Source organism: Aethina tumida, chromosome 6 (genome assembly GCF_024364675.1).
Source record: "Aethina tumida isolate Nest 87 chromosome 6, icAetTumi1.1, whole genome shotgun sequence".
Lineage (NCBI taxonomy): Eukaryota > Metazoa > Arthropoda > Insecta > Coleoptera > Nitidulidae > Aethina > Aethina tumida.
The window spans coordinates 9,569,406-9,596,008 of record NC_065440.1 but is presented as its reverse complement, the minus strand read 5'-3'; the positions used below and the strand labels follow the sequence as shown (position 1 = coordinate 9,596,008).

At 28.2% G+C, this 26,603-nt stretch overlaps 2 long non-coding RNA genes across 5 annotated transcripts; one reads left to right on the top strand and one right to left on the bottom strand.

Moving 5' to 3' along the window:
* The first annotated feature begins 1 nt into the window (after position 1).
* Positions 2-14,565, top strand: LOC126265849 (uncharacterized). Of its 4 annotated transcripts, none has more exons than XR_007548303.1 (9): positions 2-255; positions 461-558; positions 760-1,165; positions 2,228-2,317; positions 3,727-3,811; positions 5,596-5,686; positions 7,044-9,129; positions 10,859-11,283; positions 13,406-13,589. It is a non-coding gene; the product is annotated as an uncharacterized LOC126265849 (long non-coding RNA). The 4 variants fall into 4 exon arrangements; XR_007548304.1 differs by lacking the exon at positions 10,859-11,283 and adding an exon at positions 9,586-10,009; XR_007548305.1 differs by having other exon boundaries at positions 3,697-3,811.
* Positions 3,645-4,370, bottom strand: LOC126265850 (uncharacterized). Its single transcript, XR_007548307.1, has 2 exons — positions 4,230-4,370; positions 3,645-3,791 (listed from the first exon to the last, which is right to left on the bottom strand). It is a non-coding gene; the product is annotated as an uncharacterized LOC126265850 (long non-coding RNA).
* Positions 14,566-26,603: the final 12,038 nt, after the last annotated feature.

Genomic DNA, 26,603 nt, shown 5'->3' with positions numbered 1-26,603 from the left:
AAACATTTCCAATAAAATTATGACAGGTGAAAAACGACTGCAATTGCATCAAGAACCTGTGAGCTGTGACAGTCAGACTTACCATTCAAAGAAAATGCAACTCTTGCACATAAACTTAGGTGTTCGGTGGAGACGTTGTGATAAGACCGAAATCGTGACAACTGATTTGGGCTGATCAATCTAATGCAAATCTACTCAGACAATAAGTACGAGATAAATAAAAAGACACAAAATCAACATTTTAGTTGTATTCAGGTTGGTATGTTTAATTTTAACAAAGTAATTAATGTAAAAGGTTTTGCGTTGTTCAATATTTAAAGAATCAAATAATCATCATCATGTTGTACCATGTAATAAATGCTATTTAACATATTACAAATATAATAGCTTTAATTATATTATTGTTTTTGTAGTTTACTAATAGATTTGTTCCAGTTATGATTTTAATTTTATGTTTTAGGTGATGATGACTGAAAAACTAATTCATGGTTTACATTTATGTTATCTGCGAAACAATCCATTCCATCATGTTTGTTAATATTTAAATGGATGTGAAAGGTATGTGTATGTATGTATATAGTCACATTAGTAATTTAAGGATTAATATTGAAATTTAATATTCAAACAATAATTCTCATTAATCTTTACTTTTGCTTCTTTATGTTAATATGGTGTCGAAGGATATACTTGATTTTTTCTTTGCAATTTACTTATAATATTATTGCATAACAACAATAACAAACAATAACTGTATCTTAGAACAATCAGAGAAGTCTGCTGTAGCTGAATGTGCACTGTTAGATGGAAATCACAAGATAAAATTCCAAGATACACAATTGACAACCAGATATCACAAGAGAATGATTAGGGAAGCAATTGGAATCCATAATCATGGAAATAACTTCAATAGAAAAGAAGCTTTGAAGATGAATAAAATATGGAGACCAAAATCGCTAAGCAGACAAGAATGGCCAACAAAAAAAAAAAAACAAAATTTCTAGAACATCAGTTGTTCAAGTTGTCATTTAGTTGCCAATCAGATATCCAAGTGACATGATTCAAATCAGACCTCTGAAGATGCTAGCCACTCGTGCTAGTGGACCCCAACAACTATAGATATGGAAAGAATAGTCATGAAAGCCTCAACCTTTATAATATGTTTAAGGTTAGTGTACATTTATTTAACTTGCTACGTATGTGATTTAATGGAATATGTCCATATATAGTATATCTATTACACATAAAATTATTGAAATACAATTGTGAGTCAATGTTCTCATTACACTTATTCTATATTAATATTAAACTTGTCTTATAAGGCCTTCTTTTGTATCAGAACTGGCAGATATTAATCAGAATTGTTCAAAATTACAGTGAATGCAGAATATTTTTTACCATTACTGTGATTGATAAAATAGGTGTCTTTGGATATTTATGTGTGTTGAAATATTTTTATTTGATAGTATTGTATAACTAAGGTGAAGGAATCTATAAAATATAAAAATGAATATTATAAATTAAAATATATTAAATGAGTATGAGTAAGCATGTTTCATTTTCTTTTTAATTTAACAACATCTACAGTTTTATTTGAATTAAAGCTTAATGTATATGTATGTGTATATTTGATTGAGTGGATAATAAATTAAAAATACATATTTTTTCTAAAATATAACAGTTAACAGAATATTATGTTAAGTAATTCTTATTTTGACAATTAACCAGTTTTTATTTTAATTCAGTTCAGTATAAATATATACATTCTTTTCTTATCACATTACTTACAGATTAGTGTCATGTTGTGATAAGTAGATTTTATAGAATACTGTGTATAAATGTAAATATAATATTGAAATCTTGTACTCATGCAGTCGTTCTCATTAATCTTCACTTTTGCTACTTTATATCAATATTATGTCAAATGGTAATCTGTATCCATGTCTACTCGATTTTTTTTTTGTAATTTACTTCATATTCATGTATTTAATTAGAACTTGATAGTTATTATAGAAATGTTTCAATATAACACCAAATGTAAAATGGCCATGAATAATTATTCTTTTTTAGTTTGAATGTTTATTGTTTAATATACTTAATTTACATTGTTCTATTTTATATATGTTAACTATATATCAAATAATGTTAAAAATGGAATACTTTAATAATATTTTTGTTTTTGCACTCTTCAAATAGATTGTATATGTTTTGACATTTTCTTCTGTTTTAGATATAAATATCTGAAGAACTAAACTGAGGTTCACATTTATGTGGCTGTGTTTATCAGTATTCAAATAAATCTGAAACCAAAATGTCTGTGGTAAGTGTGCATTCATTTAGCTTGCTCTATGGCCCTCTTTTTTGTATCAGAATTAGTAGATATAAATCAGACTTGTGCCTGTTCTACTTAATGAATGCAAAGTGATTTTGTCCACTACTGAGCAGTTATTCTCACTTAGTTTTATAGTGTGTTGAATCTTCATCAATAACATTTTATAAGAGTGCATTGCTGAGTACAGCTAGTAAAATTATTTCCTATTCATAATACATTTGTGAATTTGACACTATACTATGACTATAATATGTTGATATACATGCATCAAGAGATTACAATTAGTTTATTTTCATTTCTCTTTGCTTACATTCATTAGCTCTAGTCTTTTATTTGTTCTAATTTCTCTGTTGGATAATGAACTAGCTTTCATTCAATATTCTCATTAATGTATTAATCTACACATATGCTATATTAATATTAAACTTGTCTCATAGGGTCTTCTTTTGTATCAGATTTGGCAGATATTAATCAGAATTGTCCAAAGTTACACTGAATGCAGAATGTTTTTGACCACTACTGTGAACAGATGTTCATTATCAGTAACAATTTATAAGATTTCATTGCTATATTTGTTGTTCCAGATTCTCCATTGGTTGATAAACTTGTTTTTCCTTGGATATTTATGTGTTATACACTGTTTCATTTAATTTAAAACCACTTATTGTTACGTTTCTAAAATTAACGAAATATTTTTATTTGATACTAATATTGTCTAAGGTGAAGGAATCTATAAAATATAAAAATGAATATTATAAATGAAATTATATTTGATGAGTATGAGTAAGCATGTTTCTTTTTTTTTAATTTTTTAAATAATGATTGTGAATAATGAAAGTGAACAAGATATTGAATATAATAGATTGAAACAACATCTATAGTTTTATTTGAATTAAAGCTTAATGTGTATTTATATTTGATTGAGTGGATATTCAATTAAAAAAAGACATATTTATTCTAAAATATACCAAACAGTTAACTAAATAAATAAAACTTTTTTCATTATGAAATTTCTATATGTTCCTTTATTGTTTTTATTGACAATTGATCAGTCTTCATTTTGAGTTGCTTTAGAGTAATATTGAAATCTAATACTCATGCAATCATTCACTTTAATTTTTACTTGTGTCAAAAAGTAAGATGTATCCATGTCTACTTGATTTTTTATTTGTAATTTACTTCATTTTAATTAGAAGGCAAATGCCCCAATATAATTTTTTTATATAATATAATTTTTTAGTTTCAATGCTTACTGTTTAACTTACTTAATTTACACTCTTTTATATTTAATACATGTTACGTGAAATATATCAAATAATGTTAAAAATGGAATGCTTTAATTACATTTTTATTTTTGCTGTTTTCAGATAGATTGTATCTGTTTTCTTTTATTTTAGATATCAATGCCTGAAGAACTAAACAGATGTTCATCTATATATGGCTTATCAGTATTCAAATAAATCTGAAACCAAAATGTTTATGGTAAGTATACATTCATTTTATTCATAGAATTTACACAAAACGATATTGAAATATAATTCCCAATCAATATTCTCATTAATATACTTATACAGTTATGCTACCTTAATATTAAACTTGTGTCATAAGGTCCTCTACTTTTTTGTATCAGAATTAGTAGATATAAATCAGAATTGTACCAGTTACACTGAATGAATGCAAAGTGATTTTGACCATTACTATCAGCAGTTGTTTTTATTTACTCTCATTCTCTGTTTAATTTAACAATTTATAAGAATGTTGAGTTCAGGCTAGTAAAATTATTTCATATTTGCAACTCATTTATTTATTAATTTGGTACCATACTATGACTAAAATATGTTGATTAATCTACTAATGTAGCAGCAGTTTACAATTAGTTTTTTCAATTCTCTTTGCTTACATTCTTTAGTCCTAATTGAAGTGAAAACTTCTTTAGCTGCGTTGGGCACTTTTTGGTGGGAGAAAATCTTATGAGATCGCGTCACCGACATACTCGTTCATCAATTGTTCAAAGTTTGGTTAGCAACCAGGGAATCGTATTGATAGTGACGCTTTTTGTTTCTGTTGTTCGTCCTTCTTTTGTCTGAATATACTTAGTTTCTAAATTCAGACAAAAGAAAAAAGTTGTTGATTTGGCTGGTAACCTCAGTTACTAGACCAACAAACTCTGTGTCTGCCGGCGTTTTCAAGAGGTACCCGAAAACTAGACATAAGAATAAAATCTCGGGATCAGGGGGTGAGTTACAGTTATAGTACTATAAGATATATAACGACAAACGATGCCATTTTTACGCGTTACTTAGATAAATTTGAATCAAACATTTTCATTTCTTACTTTAGTTACCATAAGCCTATTGTATCTTTTTTAGAACAAAATGAACTAAGTTTTTACTTTTATTGGCAGAATCTATAACCGTCATTTTTTTATTTACAAATGAATAGTTCTATTGTTGAAATAAATCGTATATCTTAAATAAACTTCATCAGTCATATCAGAATGTAGTATGTAAACTGTAGTTTTACTATTTCACTAATTTCATGTTTTGTATGTATTTACAAACAGTGACATCATGTATGGACAATTAATGTTATTTTACAAAAAAAATTGAATATTTTGTGGTTTCCATAATTGGTGACAATTCAGTGAAAAGTGAATTTTAAATAAGTATTTAATACAAAACAAATAAAAGGGAAACGTTTAAAACCAAAATAATATAACCACAGATTTTACAACCAAGTGTGAATTCTAAAATATTGAATATAAATAATTAGTAAAAACAAAATAGTGACCAAAATAAAAATTAAAAACAAAATTTGTGAAATATTAGTTCCATCAGTAATTTTAAGTTCCTCTGATTGATGAAGATGCTGAAAGCTGTCATAAAGTTTTAGTTTTCTTAAGATAAATGATCAAATTGATGTTTAAGTAAACTTCAAACTGAAGTGTAAAGACGGTTGAATACTTTTAATTTAAATGCATTAAAATGCAAATGTTGAGTATGTCATAATGAAACTTTAATTTTATTAAATACATTTTATATCTGACTAATTAATATTGTAATTTTTGGAAATGAAATAAATATACACATTTAAATACAGAACATTAAAGCAATAAATTAAAATATTTCTATTCAGATTAGTATATTGTTTTGCATTTTTTAATATTTAGTAACCATAGTCTGTACCATTTAATAAATGTTATGTAAAATATTACTAATGTATAAATTGATAGATTTGTTCCAGTTATGATTTTAACTTTGTTTTAGGTGATGATGATTGAAAAATTGATGATGGTTGATGGTTTACATTTAGTGTGAAACAATCCATTGTTTATCAATCTTCAAATAAATCTAAAAGGTCTGTATTCATCTTGTCACATGAGTAACTAAAGTATTTATGTCTTGAACATTAAATGTAAAATGATCATGAATAGTAATTCTTTTTCATTGAATCTACTTAATTTTCACTGTGGTTTTAAATATATGCTTTGTGAAATATGAGAATTAATATTAAAAATTTAATTACATTTTCGTTTTTGCAGCCTCCAAATAGATTTGTACCAGTTTTATCTTTTCTCTTATGTTTTAGATAAGAATATTTAAAGTGAGTTACACAAAACAATATTGAACTATAATTCTCAATCAACTCATTGTGACTAAAATATATTAATGTAGTAATAATCTATACATGTAGCAATAGATTACTCCAATTAGTATTTTTTAATTTCCCTTTGCTGATGTTGTGTATGTTTAACATACCCAATAAAATAAAATAATTGATAATTGTCATTAAATTCTATCTATATTTCTATTCTAATTAATTGTCATTGTTTCACTGATGGATGAATATAGTGAAGGCTGTCACAAGGTTCTAATTTTTCAGGACAAATTAATTATCAAATTGATATATAAAAAGACGTTTGAGTGTGAACTTCACGACAATGTATAAAGTCACTTGAATATTTCCTTTTAATTTGAGTACTTTAAAATATAAAAACACTTTGCTGAGTATCTCACAAAAATTTTCGAGTTGGTGTCTTTATTGAATAAATTTTAACAGTATGATTAATAATTATAATTAAATGAGCAAGAATATATATTGAAATATAATAAAATAACTAAAATAGTTCTTGACAAAAATTTGAATTCAAATAACACTGTTGTATAAAATACTATGTTTTTTTCTCCATTATATAAATGAAGTGATTGAATGTTGTTAATGTGTTATTTAATTTTATTTGTGTTATTTTTTTCATTTTTCGAGTGTCAGTAATTCAAGTGAACTGAACAGCCAATCACCAAGATAATGGCAAATATTCTATTTTCGGTTGATTTTAGTGGTAAATTCAACATAACCACAAGAGCAAGGGATGAAAGTCAATAGTAACATATGCATGTAAATCAATAGAACCTAACTTGGATAATCTGAAGAATTTTACGATTATTTTGAAAAATATAAATCTGCTTTAAATGTATTTCGGTACGTTTAGTATTGGTAGATATTAATCAGAATTGTGCATTGAATGTAAAATGATCCAATTATTATTTTCGATTTCTCTTTACTTATTTTTATTATCCCCAATGATCAGAACATTTCAGAAGTTAAGAAATAAATTTGTAGTTCCGGTTTCTCTATTGGATGATAAACTAGCTTTTATTCTTAGTATAATAACTTTTTTAATATATTGTTAAACTATTATTTAATTTTGTTTCAGGTATTATGACAAGTGATAGGACGTACATGGATTCTTCCAGTTGTCTTCATCTATAGTTTTAATTTCAATAAATGAATAATTTTTGTACATGTATAAAATCGTAATATACAATTTAGTCAATTTAAGGTTTATAACCTGCTGCTCCATAAACATTGTAGTATGTTAAGTTGACTATTATTACTGGTTGTGTAGTAGTGACGGTTGTTAATTTGTCATAACATTTCCTTCAGGTTTGAAATTGCTCAATTAAATTGATTTATTTGAGCTGTCTATGACTACTGAAGGTATTCGTTCATGGTGTCGTTATTTATTTATTATTTCGTGCTTCAAATAATGCCAAAACTTCTATCTATTTTCACTAGATACACGATGCACTTGAACAAGTTTGTGAATCGTTTGTTGTAGATATTACAGGTGATGTTCTCGTTGAATATGTAGATGTTAGTTTCAAATTTTCGAGTATTTTCCAAATTTTTCAGGTCGGACGAATCGAAGTGATGGTGTTTATCATCTTTGATACATATTTTTCGTTTCATTAATAATTCTTGAATAATTAATCCAGAGATAATTCACGATTTAGTTCGCTCTCGGAATATTTAGTAAGTTTCTTCTTTTGAAGTATATCTGTTACGGTAAATGTACACCCTTGGGAGTGAAAAATGTGTACATTTTTCGGCAAATGTGTACTTTTGCCTTCACGTTTTGGTAAATGTATATTCTTACCTTCATGTTTTAAGAAAAGTTGGAATACAAATAAATTAAAAATGTTGTTGCAGTAAAAAAATATTTATTTAAATAAACATAATACAAAAGGCTTTAATAACGAAAATTATTTTAATTAAAAAATGGAAATGACAAACGAAACATACTTTTCTTTGCATATTATATAATATTCCTAAATACAATTTTCGTCCTACTTTTTCAGGACCAATACGATGGGAATCAAACAAATAATAACATACTTTATTATAACAGTTAAATTTTATAAAACTGTAAAGGAACATATAGAAATTTCATAATGAAAAAAGTTTTATTTGTTTGAACAAGAATTGCTATTGTGACACATGGAATTACATAATATTCCAGCATTTTTACAACTGCATTTTTGTAGGAACATGTTCCTTTACAGATGCATCTTTTAAAACCGTTTAAAACAGAATTTAGCTCAAAACTTCCATCTTTATCTTGAATTTGGTTGCATAATAAACCATCATCCAAAATTATGTCCAACGTTTTAATGGAAAATTCATCGTTTCCTGCGACTTTTGCTGTGTGGTGAATTGGCTGTGTGTTCTCCTTCTAGTAATTGCTCTAACTCTTCTTCTGTTTCCAGCTGTTCAACAGATTTCATAGGTAAATTTGATGTTTTCAAACCCAATTTCATTTTTGTTCCGAATAAAGCTTCATAGGGAGTTTGCTTTATACCCTCATGAAAAGCTCTATTTTTCAACAGTTGAACATATTTTATTTTGTTCTGGGTCCCACAACTTTGTCCATACCGCTTCATTTCCGTCACTGGTAATGTTCTCTGAATTGGGCAGTCTTCTGCCGTTTTATTTCCTTTTATTTTTTTTGTAGTACATTTAAGTTGTCTGCGGCTCCACCTCGGCCTGCCATCCAATATGTCTGGTGTGGTCGGCCACCTTCGTCACTACCGCGATGTGCCTCCGGATCCTCTCGAAGTGGACGATGTGTCGATTAGTGACCCAGGACCTACTGGATCGGTCGTCGGAACAATTCTCGACCCCTTTTGACATGGGGCCTTCGACAATGGCCTCGTGCCATTTGGAGGCCGACGGGACGTCGCCAGCCAGCTGTAAGTGGAGGATCTTCACCGCGGCATTGATGGTCCTATCCGCGTCTTTAAGAAGGGTGCCTGTCGTCTTGGTGTTATGCCGGCCGTAAAGAACTTTGGGTATCAGGAACTCCCTCAGCAGTGCAATCTTCTGGTCCGGCTTACGTGGGGCCCGCTGTAGCGCAGCGCACCAATACTGCAAGTTGCAGACGGACGGCTTGTTGATTCCGGTTGGACCAAAACGGTGGGCCAAGTATTTGAAGGTGGACAATACTTAGACCACAGCAATAGGTTCGGATAAATCCCACAAATTTTTAAATATTTGTTGTGCAGAAGGTTCCTTGACACGAACTTTCTGTAAACCACTGGATATTCTTTGTGGGTTTAATTAATTCAGAGATAATTGACAATTTAATTTTCTCTCGGAATATTTAGTAAGTTTCATCTCTTGGTTCAGCATTTGATCGTATATTCAATATGGAATTTTAAACTTTCTATTTCTCTATATTCTTGATAAGAATGACTAAGTTTCGATTTCTTTATATTTTTGATAAAAATGTACCAAGTTGTCTTGATAAACGTTTATAAGTTTGACAATATTTGTTTGTTAATGCCAAATGATTTTCAGTTTGATTGTTAAGTGTTTTATTTGTTGTTTCAAAATTTTCGTTTTTTATTTACACATGATTTATGAAATTAAAATCTATTTTTAATTCGAGATGTACTCTTTCCATTCTCCGGTAACAGGTTCGGATAAATCCCACAAATTTTTAAATAATTGTTGTGCAGAAGGTTCCTTGACACGAACTTTCTGTAAACCACTGGATATTCTTCGTGGGTTTAGTTAATCCAGAAATAAATCACAATTTACTCTTCTCTAGAAATATTTAGTAAGTTTCATCCCTTGGTTCAGCATTTGATTCTTTATTCATTATGGAGATATAAGTGTCTCTCTGTTTTTCTTATTTTTAATAAAAATGTACTAATTTGTCTTGACAAACGTTTAGACGTTTGTCGGTGGTTGTTTGTCAATGGCAAATGGTGATTTTCAATTTGATTGTTAATTGTTTTATTTGTTGTTTCAAAATTTTTATTTTTTATTTACACATGATTTATGAAATTAAAATATATTTTAAATTCGAGATGTACTCCACCAGTTCTCCGGTAACAGGTTCGGATAAATCCCACAAATTTTTAAATAATTGTTGTGCAGAGGTTCCTTGACACGAAGTTTCTGTAAACCACTGAATATTCTTCGTGGGTTTAGTTAATCCAGAAATAAATCACAATTTACTCTTCTCTAGAAATATTTAGTAAGTTTCATCCCTTGGTTCAGCATTTGATTCTTTATTCATTATGGAGATATAAGTTTCTCTCTGTTTTTTTTTATTTTTAATTAAAATGTACTAATTTGTCTTGACAAACGTTTAGACGTTTGTCGGTAGTTGTTTGTCAATGGCAAATGGTGATTTTCAATTTGATTGTTAATTGTTTTATTTGTTGTTTCAAAATTTTTATTTTTTATTTACACATGATTTATGAAATTAAAATCTATTTTTAATTCGAGATGTACTCTTTCCATTCTCCGGTAACAGGTTCGAATAAATCCCACAAATTTTTAAATAATTGTTGTGCAGAAGGTTCCTTGACACGAACTTTCTGTAAACCACTGGATATTCTTCGTGGGTTTAGTTAATCCAGAAATAAATAACAATTTACTCTTCTCTAGAAATATTTAGTAAGTTTCATCCCTTGGTTCAGCATTTGATTCTTTATTCATTATGGAGATATAAAGTTTCTGTCTGTTTTTTTTATTTTTAATAAAAATGTACTAATTTGTCTTGACAAACGTTTAGACGTTTGTCGGTGGTTGTTTGTCAATGGCAAATGGTGATTTTCAATTTGATTGTTAATTGTTTTATTTGTTGTTTCAAAATTTTCATTTTTTATTTACACATGATTTATGAAATTAAAATATATTTTAAATTCGAGATGTACTCCACCAGTTCTCCGGTAACAGGTTCGGATAAATCCCACAAATTTTTAAATAATTGTTGTGCAGAAGGTTCCTTGACACGAACTTTCTGTAAACCACTGGATATTCTTCGTGGGTTTAGTTAATCCAGAAATAAATAACAATTTACTCTTCTCTAGAAATATTTAGTAAGTTTCATCCCTTGGTTCAGCATTTGATTCTTTATTCATTATGGAGATATAAAGTTTCTGTCTGTTTTTTTTATTTTTAATAAAAATGTACTAATTTGTCTTGACAAACGTTTAGACGTTTGTCGGTGGTTGTTTGTCAATGGCAAATGGTGATTTTCAATTTGATTGTTAATTGTTTTATTTGTTGTTTCAAAATTTTCATTTTTTATTTACACATGATTTATGAAATTAAAATATATTTTAAATTCGAGATGTACTCCACCAGTTCTCCGGTAACAGGTTCGGATAAATCCCACAAATTTTTAAATAATTGTTGTGCAGAGGTTCCTTGACACGAAGTTTCTGTAAACCACTGAATATTCTTCGTGGGTTTAGTTAATCCAGAAATAAATCACAATTTACTCTTCTCTAGAAATATTTAGTAAGTTTCATCCCTTGGTTCAGCATTTGATTCTTTATTCATTATGGAGATATAAGTTTCTCTCTGTTTTTTTTTATTTTTAATTAAAATGTACTAATTTGTCTTGACAAACGTTTAGACGTTTGTCGGTAGTTGTTTGTCAATGGCAAATGGTGATTTTCAATTTGATTGTTAATTGTTTTATTTGTTGTTTCAAAATTTTTATTTTTTATTTACACATGATTTATGAAATTAAAATCTATTTTTAATTCGAGATGTACTCTTTCCATTCTCCGGTAACAGGTTCGAATAAATCCCACAAATTTTTAAATAATTGTTGTGCAGAAGGTTCCTTGACACGAACTTTCTGTAAACCACTGGATATTCTTCGTGGGTTTAGTTAATCCAGAAATAAATAACAATTTACTCTTCTCTAGAAATATTTAGTAAGTTTCATCCCTTGGTTCAGCATTTGATTCTTTATTCATTATGGAGATATAAAGTTTCTGTCTGTTTTTTTTATTTTTAATAAAAATGTACTAATTTGTCTTGACAAACGTTTAGACGTTTGTCGGTGGTTGTTTGTCAATGGCAAATGGTGATTTTCAATTTGATTGTTAATTGTTTTATTTGTTGTTTCAAAATTTTCATTTTTTATTTACACATGATTTATGAAATTAAAATATATTTTAAATTCGAGATGTACTCCACCAGTTCTCCGGTAACAGGTTCGGATAAATCCCACAAATTTTTAAATAATTGTTGTGCAGAGGTTCCTTGACACGAAGTTTCTGTAAACCACTGAATATTCTTCGTGGGTTTAGTTAATCCAGAAATAAATCACAATTTACTCTTCTCTAGAAATATTTAGTAAGTTTCATCCCTTGGTTCAGCATTTGATTCTTTATTCATTATGGAGATATAAGTTTCTCTCTGTTTTTTTTTATTTTTAATTAAAATGTACTAATTTGTCTTGACAAACGTTTAGACGTTTGTCGGTAGTTGTTTGTCAATGGCAAATGGTGATTTTCAATTTGATTGTTAATTGTTTTATTTGTTGTTTCAAAATTTTTATTTTTTATTTACACATGATTTATGAAATTAAAATCTATTTTTAATTCGAGATGTACTCTTTCCATTCTCCGGTAACAGGTTCGAATAAATCCCACAAATTTTTAAATAATTGTTGTGCAGAAGGTTCCTTGACACGAACTTTCTGTAAACCACTGGATATTCTTCGTGGGTTTAGTTAATCCAGAAATAAATAACAATTTACTCTTCTCTAGAAATATTTAGTAAGTTTCATCCCTTGGTTCAGCATTTGATTCTTTATTCATTATGGAGATATAAAGTTTCTGTCTGTTTTTTTTATTTTTAATAAAAATGTACTAATTTGTTTTGACAAACGTTTAGACGTTTGTCGGTGGTTGTTTGTCAATGGCAAATGGTGATTTTCAATTTGATTGTTAATTGTTTTATTTGTTGTTTCAAAATTTTCATTTTTTATTTACACATGATTTATGAAATTAAAATATATTTTAAATTCGAGATGTACTCCACCAGTTCTCCGGTAACAGGTTCGGATAAATCCCACAAATTTTTAAATAATTGTTGTGCAGAGGTTCCTTGACACGAAGTTTCTGTAAACCACTGAATATTCTTCGTGGGTTTAGTTAATCCAGAAATAAATCACAATTTACTCTTCTCTAGAAATATTTAGTAAGTTTCATCCCTTGGTTCAGCATTTGATTCTTTATTCATTATGGAGATATAAGTTTCTCTCTGTTTTTTTTTATTTTTAATTAAAATGTACTAATTTGTCTTGACAAACGTTTAGACGTTTGTCGGTAGTTGTTTGTCAATGGCAAATGGTGATTTTCAATTTGATTGTTAATTGTTTTATTTGTTGTTTCAAAATTTTTATTTTTTATTTACACATGATTTATGAAATTAAAATCTATTTTTAATTCGAGATGTACTCTTTCCATTCTCCGGTAACAGGTTCGGATAAATCCCACAAATTTTTAAATAATTGTTGTGCAGAAGGTTCCTTGACACGAACTTTCTGTAAACCACTGGATATTCTTCGTGGGTTTAGTTAATCCAGAAATAAATCACAATTTACTCTTCTCTAGAAATATTTAGTAAGTTTCATCCCTTGGTTCAGCATTTGATTCTTTATTCATTATGGAGATATAAAGTTTCTCTCTGTTTTTTTTATTTTTAATAAAAATGTACTAATTTGTCTTGACAAACGTTTAGACGTTTGTCGGTGGTTGTTTGTCAATGGCAAATGGTGATTTTCAATTTGATTGTTAATTGTTTTATTTGTTGTTTCAAAATTTTCATTTTTTATTTACACATGATTTATGAAATTAAAATATATTTTAAATTCGAGATGTACTCCACCAGTTCTCCGGTAACAGGTTCGGATAAATCCCACAAATTTTTAAATAATTGTTGTGCAGAAGGTTCCTTGACACGAACTTTCTGTAAACCACTGGATATTCTTCGTGGGTTTAGTTAATCCAGAAATAAATCACAATTTACTCTTCTCTAGAAATATTTAGTAAGTTTCATCCCTTGGTTCAGCATTTGATTCTTTATTCATTATGGAGATATAAAGTTTCTGTCTGTTTTTTTTATTTTTAATAAAAATGTACTAATTTGTCTTGACAAACGTTTAGACGTTTGTCGGTAGTTGTTTGTCAATGGCAAATGGTGATTTTCAATTTGATTGTTAATTGTTTTATTTGTTGTTTCAAAATTTTTATTTTTTATTTACACATGATTTATGAAATTAAAATATATTTTAAATTCGAGATGTACTCCACCAGTTCTCCGGTAACAGGTTCGGATAAATCCCACAAATTTTTAAATAATTGTTGTGCAGAGGTTCCTTGACACGAAGTTTCTGTAAACCACTGAATATTCTTCGTGGGTTTAGTTAATCCAGAAATAAATCACAATTTACTCTTCTCTAGAAATATTTAGTAAGTTTCATCCCTTGGTTCAGCATTTGATTCTTTATTCATTATGGAGATATAAAGTTTCTGTCTGTTTTTTTTATTTTTAATAAAAATGTACTAATTTGTCTTGACAAACGTTTAGACGTTTGTCGGTAGTTGTTTGTCAATGGCAAATGGTGATTTTCAATTTGATTGTTAATTGTTTTATTTGTTGTTTCAAAATTTTTATTTTTTATTTACACATGATTTATGAAATTAAAATATATTTTAAATTCGAGATGTACTCCGCCACTTCTCCGGTAACAGGTTCGGATAAATCCCACAAATTTTTAAATATTTGTTGTGCAGAAGGTTCCTTGACACGAACTTTCCGTAAACCACTGGATATTCTTCGTGGGTTTAGTTAATCCAGAAATAAATCTCAATTTACTCTTCTCTAGAAATATTTAGTAAGTTTCATCCCTTGGTTCAGCATTTGATTCTTTATTCATTATGGAGATATAAAGTTTCTCTCTGCTTTTTCTATTTTTAATAAAAATGTACTAATTTGTTTTGACAAACGTTTAGACGTTTGTCGGTGGTTGTTTGTCAATGGCAAATGATGATTTTCAATTTGATTGTTAATTGTTTTATTTGTTGCTTCAAAATTTTTATTTTTTATTTACACAGATTTATGAAATTAAAATCTATTTTTAATTCGGGATGTACTCCATCAGTTCTCCGGTAATAGGTTCGGATAAATCCCACAAATTTTTAAATAATTGCTGTGCAGAAGATTCCTTGACACGAACTTTCTGTAAACTACTGGATATTCTTTGTGGGTTTAATTAATCCAGAGATAATTGACAAATTAGTTTTCTCTCGGAATATTTAGTAAGTTTCATCTCTTGGTTCAGCATTTGATCGTATATTTATTAGGGAGTTTTAAACTTTCTATTTCTCTATATTCTTGACAAGAATGACTAAGTTTCGATTTCTTTATATTTTTGATAAAAATGTACCAAGTTGTCTTGATAAACGTTTATAAGTTTGACAATATTTGTTTGTTAATGCCAAATGATTTTCAGTTTGATTGTTAAGTGTTTTATTTGTTGTTTCAAAATTTTCGTTTTTTATTTACACATGATTTATGAAATTAAAATCTATTTTTAATTCGAGATGTACTCTACCAGTTCTCCAGCAACATTTATAATTGCATATTGCCGAAGTCTGAGGTAATGGGATTTTTATGGGAGTTTAATTAAAATGGTCTGAAAAAGATTAGTCGGGGAATCCTCTAAAGGTAAGGAAAATAAACGATATAGTTTAAACGAGTCAATTTGAACTCTAGGAATATTTAGAACAAATATTACTTTAGATTTTGATTGATATGGGTCTAATTTTATTATATTTAAAAATTTTGAAATATTTTCTTGAGTATTATCTGAAGGTAAGATATCCTTTTTAAGTTCTGATTTTATATTTGAAAGTTCTCCTAAAAGATCCATAGGGTGTGTCACAGAAGGGTGCACAATATTCATTTTCGCAAAAGTTAAACTATTTAGGATATTATCAAGTTCTTCGTTAATAAAATTTGGTCATTGAAGTAATTGTTCACAAAGATTAAACATTTTAATTTTTACTTCGAATAAATTCATATTATCAGTTATATTTGAAATCATGATATCAATAATTTTATATCTTTGTGTAAAATGTTTCTTCATCAATTTGGAGTTTTTGAATTTTTAAAATTTCGGATTGTTGAAGTAGTAATTAATATCTGATTTTTCATTAAATTTTCAATATGTTTTTCATCTCGTTATATTTGATTAATATATTTGTAATAATATTCACCATCTGATGGATCTAGGTTTCCTGAAAGGGCTTTCCAAACGATGCCAATTCAGTTAATTAACCTTCTTTTATTTCTATCTGAATAATATTCAGAATCTAGTCTAATTTTATTAAATTTATCTAATTTATTTAATTACTGACTATCATTTTGTCCCTGTTTGATTCTATTTAAATCATGTATTAATGAATTTAAATGACGAATATCTTCAAGATGAGTATTTAACAATATCTTAATTTCTTGCCAAGTATTAATATTTCTAGAATTTATTAACTGAGATGCACAACCTCGCAATTTATTCTTAATATGAACTGTTAATAATACATCTTGGTTTCCTTCACATAAATCTAAAGCAGAATCACATGAATTTATAAAAGCTCTTAATAGAATTTGATCACCATCATATTCTGCCATAAGTGAAAATAATTCTGTTAATTTGTATGTAGGTATTTCTTCACCATTTGTATTAGTCATTGTTATAAAATAATAATAAAATAAATCGAATACAAATAAACTATATCACTTACGAACAAAAATAAGGGATAATAAAGGAATCGACTTACTGTATTCTGGAATTTTAAGGTTGAGATTTTTTTTCTTAAAGGATTCTTCCACCAAAAGTTGCTTGAGTAGATTGCCTATGATCTTCTTCGGGCTATTGTTGAAGATATCTCATCCTCGTCGCCAATTTTTTTGGGAATCACAACGCTTGTTCTTATTTTTAAAAAATTTATATTTAACTTTAAACAAATACAATTAATACAATTAAAATATTAAATGATTTTAACGGTTTTAATAGAATGAATTGCGTTGCTAGAATAGAATAGAATGCAGTTACAAATACTAATCGAATGTCGTTACAAAAAGCAATTTATAAACTAACTTAACAAAGAGCTTAAGATAAAACTTTAACATTTTTTGTCTCATTTTCTGTTGGATTTTTATTAGTTTTTTTAAGAAATCCACTTATTATTTAGAAGTGCATATCTGGTTAAAAAATTTCGGATAAGTTATGAAACATCCTGTATGTACATATAAATAAGTTAGTTATTAAAAGTTATAACTCAGAAAACAGCTATATCTGCTATATTTTGATCGAAAATGTTTTGAGAGTATTGTGACTTGTACCGACTGAAATTCAGTGGATTAGGTTATAATTAAGTTTTACTGTATACTTTAGAGCTGATTAAGGGAAATTCCCATAATGTTTGGATTCAAATTTATTTAAATTACATAAATTAAATTTAATTTATTTTAATTAAATTATACTTTTCGGATTTCCGTAATATTAATATAAATAAATATAAATATGAATGTACTTTTAGTGATGATTCAGAAAATAAAATACATATTATTAATTTTTATTTTTATTTCATTAATTTACTATTTTTTATATAGCCTACATTTTGCCTCCTCCAACCTCAACCTTGCCTCCTCCATCCTGAACGTTGTCTCCTCGACTAACAATTTAACTAAACTGTGTGTGGCCTCCTCCACCTTTATTTTTGCGTCCTCCAACCTGTACCAGGCCTCTTCCTCTTTTAATTTCGCCTCACTTAAGCGTATTTTAATTATTTCTTGAAGTTCTTTATTCTCCTGTTCAATGAACTTCAGTTGTTCATTTGTTAAAAGTTTATAAGTTCATTTTTGTTGATAGTCCTCGGCGTTTCAGGAACTGAAAAAACAATTTATTTAAAATTTACCTAAAGACAATGAATTTATTAATAAATTACCTGTATGTTTCCTATTGGATGATCCAACACCACTTCCTGTTGGTGTTTCCACAGTCTTTGTAAATTTCCCTACTCGAACTACAAGTTGGCCCATCTTCTAAAATTATTTTGATATAATTTAATGATTAAATATAAATTATTTACATACCATTCGAAATTTGACTTAAAATTAAGCCGTCGGAATCATATGGATTTGAAATTTCGTAATCCATATGAGTGAGGAGATTATCAATTTCTGGCTGAGGTTTTGAAGACAATGATACTCCTTCACCGCCTTCAGCCATTAATTCCCGCCTTTCCTCCGCCAATACATATTTTTTTTTTCCTCTTAACCTTATCCCACAACCTCTCCAATTGAATTGTTGTTCTCTGTAAATATTTTAATTTAGTAAGTTACCAGCGATTTATAATAATAATAATATATATTACTTACCTTTTCATTGGCTGAGAAAGGGATGACGACAGTTTTTTGGGATAGTCATGGAGTTATCTTAATTTATTATCTTCAAAAAGGAAAGACCATTACAGGAGCATACTACGCATCATTACTTGACAAGCTGGAGGTAGAAATTTTGGAAAAACGGCCACATTTGCATAAAAAGAAAATCCTGTTTCACCACCTTAATTTGGCATTAGCAAGTCGTCTTCGGATTGTATGTTCTTAAAGCGGAGACATTAATGTTATGGTTGCGACGTAAAAAATGGTTATATACCAAGAGAGGCTGAACCTACACATTTTATATACCCGAACTTTGGGAATTTACAGATTTACCTGTTGTATTCTTAATAACACTAGATTATAGAGATAGATACGTTGAAACATGCGTCGCCATCGCCGTCGCTCAATATTTATTAAAATATTCAAAAAATTTAACGTATTTTCACGTACTCCAGGTTTCCCAGATACTTTTCAAATTCCGACCGAACTTCCCCGAACACCCTTAAAACCTAAACATGTCCCGGTAAATCCAGAAACCCTAATTATTATATTGTTGAGATATCAGTGTGCAATTGCTATCTCAATATTCCTCCTCAATTGACATTGATTTATGATAAATATAGTTATAGTTAACACATAAATTTTTAAAGCTTGCTTAATTTCGTAAACCCCCAATCTTTCACGAAGCTTAATAAATACATCTTGGGGCAGAGGCTTTGTAAGAACATCCTCCTTATCTGTTGATATACTGTGTATACAACTAGTGTCAATCGTCATCGAATCAATCACGAGGATAGTTGGGGAACTTGGTTAATTTTCCAGGTTTTACTTCGTCATCCTCTGGGATACTGTGTTCCTGTTTGTGTATTTTTTGTTTATATATTAATTTATGCATTGCAGTTTGAAACTAAGAAAAACCAAGGATCACGTGTTGGTGCATAAAACTTTAGTGACTAAGAGTCGTGTTTTCATCGAACCCACCCCATCTGAAACTCCCCCAGGCGCCCTAAATTAGGAATACGGAGGAATTGGCGAAGATATATCTATCAAGTTGGAGGTTTTGAAAAAGAATTTCTGCAAAATGAATTATTGAAGGTTAGAACCCATTTTTTATTTGATTGTGATGACGAAGTGCTTCGTATGATTTTTAAAGTACATTTCAAATATTTCATTTTAAACAAAGAAAACAATTAACAATTTTTTGTTTAATTAATGGTATTTAATTTAACAACTAGTAATAATTATATTTAAATATATAACAAACATAATTATAAACACATCCATTTATTTAGTTTAACAAAACACATTTATCTTTGGGGATGAAGGTAACTGTACAAATTTTATATTTATTTTGATACCCGTAAATTAATATTCATGCAATTGATTACATTTAGTTTGACATTGGTTTGTAATCAGTACATATGTTAATTTCATTGTCATGAAGTTTCTGTGAATGTTCTCTCATTTCAACATTTTAAACATTAAATTACTTAACATTTAATTAATAATACAACACTAATTTAAAAATTGGTCTGTTCAATATTTTTATTAAACTAATTACAAATTTACAAAATAGTTTTCAACAAATGCATTATTTCAATTTATAAATTATATTTAACCTGTCTGTGATATGTAATTAGTATAAATGTGAACTTACGCGTATATAGTAATAAAATTATATTACTTTTATGTTATATTATTAAAAATACTCTTTACTACATTGAAGGGAATCCGATAGTAGACAGATAAAGTATGTATTGATTTATATTTATTTTAGTTAAATAATATATTTTTAAATTCATTAAGTATTCCAAAAGTAATTAATTTTAAATGCGTATCGACAACAAAATTAAATCAGATTTTAACAATATTTCAAATTCCATTGAAAACAGTGATTCTTACTAGGTGTAACAGTATTTTTTAAAAAATACAAAAAATTAACGTTAATATGTTTTTTTACTAAGAGTAGTGTAGGTTCTCAATAAATTGAAATGGTTATTTAATTGATTTTAATAGTGGACAATGAAGCATTGGAAGCTGTAAGAATGTTAGTTTGGTTTTCTCAGGACTACTCTACTTATTTATAGAATTAAAATTAAACTAATTTTATCAAAATTTTCGAATTTTAATGATGTGAAACGCATATTTGAATTTAATTATGGTAATTTAAAAAATATATAATCATAAATATTTTTTTAATCAAAGACATGGTTCCATAAATGGAAAATTAATAAGACCTGCTGAAAATTTATTTATCCATTTATTTCTTCATTATTACTTAAAAGTAAGTATTGTGACTAAAAATACAATAAATACAATATTACATATATACAGTGCTGTGAAAAATAATAAGGACACTTGTCGGTGTACAGAAAAAATGCAAATTAAACCAATGTTTTCATTCCTTTAAGAAGAAAAAAAATAAAAATAATTGATTTACAAAGTTATTTAAATTTTCATGTGAAAAAAACAAATAAGGATAATTTTAGAATTGCCAGAAACGTATTTGTTTGAATGTATTTCTTTAATGTATTTAGTACTTAGTTGTTTTACTTAGTCTCTCTATTTTTAATAACTGCCAAACATCGACGAGCCTTTGATTCTATCAAAGGCACGTTTCCTGGGGAATTGAATTTCATGCTTCCTCCACCAGGAACAAGAGGGCTTCTTTATTAGTGACGCTTTTACTCCTCAGAGTTATCTTCACGACGTGCCACAAGTTTTCGATAGGATTTGGATCAGGTGATTGGACCTATGATAAATTATATCCAACAACGTTTTTTATTTTGAGTAAATATTAATATTACAACAATTTTATTAATAAAATAAAGAGAAAAGCATTTTTTTTTTTAAATAAAAAAGACCAACTATATTTTCCTTTATTAATTTCAATATATTCAATATTATTTTTTATTTCAGTCGTGGACGATGGACCAAAGGAGATTCCCATGAATGTTACAGTTTTCTCATGATAAACGAATGATCAAAATGACATACATACAAAGTGAATCTGATACGAAAGAAGTGAAACTTAAGGTCAGTAGATCAGTACTTTGAGTTTATTTAATCCAACGTACATTTTAAGTATAGAAACGAAAGTACACATGTTTAAAGAAATTATTGAAAACAACTAAATTAATGGAACAACTAAACATTAAACTATTACACATATTTATATGAAATTTGAATAGACAAGATTCAAATACAATCCGGAAATCTTGAAAACATATTTACAGACCCATAACGTAATAAAATTTATCTGGAAATGTAAAAACATTGTAATTATAGTTGTTTGAACAAAATTTTCTGACTGAGGTAGATTAAATGAATTTTCAATAATTTGTTGGACATTAAATTCTATATAAACATATTTATATTTATACATTAAAAAGCAAAAATTAAAATAATTTTAATAAAGTATTTTTGAAGAAACAAGTGATAGACATTTCTTAGATGAAATTTGAAAAATTATTATATTGATTAAGGTTTGCAATAATCTCAACTATGTACTATTATACAAATATTTGCTCGTAAGTTATTTTATTTATAACTCTAGTTAAAATAGACATTTTAACTATTAAGAACATAAGAACTTTGTGTTGTACAAGTGTTATTATAATTTAAAATATTTTCAGTTAATCTACATCTTAAAGAAAGATCATTCAACTAATATGTATTTCTGACAATTTCATTATGCACTTTTTATATTTTAGGTATTATAACAAGCTCCTCCGAAATTTAATGGGCCATTGTCACAAGAAGATTGAGGTGTGAAATCTTTTTATACATTGCACTAATTGAAGAAACATTAAGAACAATCAGTGTCCAGAAGAATATATCAGTATCTATGTACCAGATATTGAAAATTTCGCACCATAACTGATATTTAAAATAATATGACATCATGTATGTTAATTAAAATATTGCCTATAAATTATTATTTCTGATAAATTTATATTTTATTGGGTATATTATAAGTATATAATTTGTAGTTGTCAAAAATAAGGTTTATAACTTGCTACCCCACAAACATTAGGGTTGTTAATTGGACAATTATATCATGTATCCACCAAAAACGAGGTGATTTGTTCGCTGAGATGTGTCTATTATTACCAATCCTCCATCTTTCCCTAAACTGAAAATAATTCACTCATAATTCAAACATTTTTACCACCAATTACACAAATTTTCTTCTTCGACTTCTTTTCCTGCTTCATTTTGTGTTTGTCCCGGACAATATTAATTTTAACTAGCATTAACTGAAGTTCAAGGTATCCTTCATAATGTGGGACTTCCTTTATTCTCTTCATAGTCACCTTATATATTTAACGTCCTATCTTTTGATGTGGTTAAATAGACATGTTGCCGTAGTTTTTACGATTCTATAGACATTCAAGTTACTGATCGTGGTAAGCTTCAAATTTATAAATTATAGAAACTTTACTAGGGATTCCCATGATTATTTCTGTGCTCCCATTAGTTGTAGTAGTCTGAAATTGTTTGGAGACTCAAAGATCCTAACATTTAACCCTTCAACCCCAAAAGATTTTTATTATGCATATGTTGCAACGCATTAGTCGTTCTTTGGTTTAGTCTTCTACAACCAAGAAGGATCGTGACACTTCAAACAGTAACAAATTCCACTTTTCTTTACTTTCACTACACCGATATGGACGTCGACTTCTCAAAGTTCAGCTGCATCCCACGTCGGCACTCTGTTCTGGCTGTCCTCCATCAGGACGATGTCGTCTGCGAAAGCCACGGCGGCGATACTGTGGCCATTGGTTATGATTCCCCCAGCGTAGTTATGGTAAAGCTTCTCCATCAGTTCATCCACAACACAATATGGGACCCGGAAGAAGGCTGCGGCGTCATGCAGCATTAGAGGCACTCTGTCCTGGCTGTCCTCCATCAGCTATATACATATATCAGACACCGGGGAAAATCCATTGAGGACCCTGGTCAAGGGCATCTTGATTCATAAACTATCTTAACCTAATAGTACGTTTTCTAGTTGTATATCTCCTTAAGGATATATCTCCTTAAGGAGGATGATTTTCTAGTATGTTTTTTAGCATTGGGTGGTTTCTTATAGTGGTTTTAAATTTCTTATTTTTTAGTTTTATCTGGTTGAGGATTGTGTTTATGTTTGCTTCTTTGTGGACTCTTCCCAGGTAAGTACGTTTTGGCTTATTTAAGTTCTGTCGTAGCAGATTGTTTTGCATGCTTTGTATGCGATTAATTTGGGTTTCCGATACATTGCAATTGGGTTTATAGCTGCTTTACATAATGTTATTTTGCTATTTTTGTTCAGCTTCTCTTTTCTGCTTATCAGTGGGTATAGATTTTGACTTACAAATTTCAGATGGTTGTTTAGGGTGACGCCAAGATACTTAACTTGAGTTTTTTCTTGGATATATCCTCCTCGTAGTCTTGGCGTCTCAGTGTGGTTTTTCTTTTTTCCTTGTTTTATGAACTAGGTGATAGTTGTCTTTTCAGGATTTAGCTTGAACTTCCATTTATGGAAGTAGTTGGATATTAGTGTTATTTTGTTGGTAATTTTTGTGTTTTGTCCGGAAGTTATTATGGCCGTATCGTCAGCGAATTGGGCTATAGTCGTTTCTGTATGGTTCGGAAGGTCCGAGGTGTAGATGTTGAAAAGTGTCGGGCTTAGGACGCTCCCTTGGGGGAGTCCCGCATCTATTTTAATTGGATCTGAGGTTTTGTTTTGTATTTTTGCAATTATGTGAGGTATGATTTTATAGTGTGGATGAAAAATGGTGAATATTTTAGGATTGTCATTTTGTGTAATAAACCTTTATGCCAGATTGTAAAAGGATCTGAAATATTCTTTCAGACGATGGGGTTGAATTAAGTTTTTTTACACAGGTTGCTGTGCTATTTTTCTTTGAATTTTGAAACGACTATTTGAACTTGATGTTTAACGTTTTCATTTCAATGATAACTATATCAATATCGTAAATTGTTAAACTATAAAAATTCGATTTGGAAATACAGGCAAACCATTGGGTTCTTTATATTTCCGAATGTTTTCCATGGTTTTACCGAAAACATCAATTTAAAAAAAAATCAAATTTAGTTTTACTAACTTTTCGTAAATTTGTATTTTTAAAAATCTATGTAGGTTTTCAACCAGGGGATTGGTTAAATTTCAAAATGTGAATTTTTATCAGTTGGATACCCAAACTACTGTTTTAAATTATATAATAAATATAATAAATGACACATTGTTTCTTATCATATAAAGTTGTTACTAATTTAGGGTTTTTTGAAGATGTTATGGGTGGTATCAAAAGTTCTGGACATAAAGGTAAGTCTTTATGTAAATGGTAAAGTTTTTCAGGATATACTAAATTCACTTCTAATATATAATCAACATCTGAATCATATGGGGTGTTATTAATATTTTTATTTCTAAATTCACCATAAAAATGATTCGTTTCAGGTAATTTTGATTCATTAAGTTTATTCTAAGAGTCAACATAATCATATGGAAATATACTTTTTCGTCATAGTAAATTGAATTGTTCATTAGTAGTATAAAAACTTTTTATATTTTTCTCATAATGTATCCAAACTAAGCATAAATCTAAACTGAATATTGGAATTATTAATGTGTTTTGTAAGTGAAATATACTTTTCTTCACATTTTTCTAATATACTTTCGATATCAGCATAAATTACAAACGGCACCTTTTCCTTATGTTTATAATTTGAAAAATTAATGAATTTGTCATGTCATCATTTTATGGAAGTGAAATTTTTGTTGCGAATAAAAATGGTTTAAACATCTGTCACATTAAAATTTTGAATATGCTAAATCAGAGCTCCCTCCACACAAAAAAGGCGTGACATATTTTTAATTAATGTTAAACATTAACAAATTAATTGTTGTTAAAAATTCAAATTTAGTTAAACAAACTGGCACAACTTCCTCTTTCTCACATGTAAAAACATTAACCGAAATGATGTTTAATTGTTGAAATTTTGGAATATCTTTCAATTTAATTGGCAAATCATAGTTTAGTACTAAATATTATATAAAAAAAAATTAAATATTTTTATTTAAAAATTTATACCACTTAATATATTCACTTTTTCTTTTAATTAACTTACCAATTTTTGATATTTTTTGTATATACTTTTTTTTATTAATAAAACTTAAATTTAATTTAATTAACAACTTTTATTTCTTAAGAGAGGGTTCTACTAATATGAATAAATTAATAAAATTTACTTAACAATTTCTCACATATTTCCTGATGATTACCCAATTATGTAACTTGTTTTGTTGCAATCAATTTAATTAATAACATAAATAAAATAGTAAAAATAAAACCTAGTTGTATATGTATAATAAAGTTTATATCAATTATATAATTGTTTTATTTTTCTATACCTAACCTAATCTATAATAATAAAATTTGAATATTATAAGATTTCCCACTCATTTAGAATGATTTAAAAAAAGATATCTGTAATAAAATTAAATGGCAACATGTTGTTCATCAAGGGTGGTCAAGCGAATAGGGACGGAGGGGCAACAGCCGATCATGGACGTTCGGAATCGCCGGAAAGGCACGACCTTTTTGTCTCGGGATACGTTAGGAATTTATAATATTTGATTTTATAAATTGGTAGTAAAAATTCCCCAAAATTGTCGGGATGACCAGGGAATATCTAGTGACTTTAGTTAGAGAAAATAATTTACTAGATTTCAGAATAGTGAGTCATGGACGCTATAACTTGATAGATTTTAGGTTATAGAAGACGGTCAGATGATGTTTTTGCTTTAAGAAAATATATTTCTGGTAAGAAACTTTTTATATAACCGACTTACGTAATTTAATTGTTTGTGTTTGTTATTTTATAAACCGTAAAGTCAATATGTTCGTTTATTTTCATTAATTGAATGTGAAGTACAGATTCATTGGTATTAATTCATTTCATGCTTCCTGCTTAGTTATTGCAAAATAGAGAAAGTTACTTCTACAGCAGTTACATTAGTTATATTTATTATATTACAGTTTTAGTTTGGATGAGTGTCGAAGTGATATGATGATTATATTATATTATTATAAAATTTATATTATATTATATTTATATATAATATATATATATATATATATATTTTTAATTTGTATGTTTTTATCATGAATATATAATAAAATTATACAAAATATATAATTGTTTTATTTTTATATAT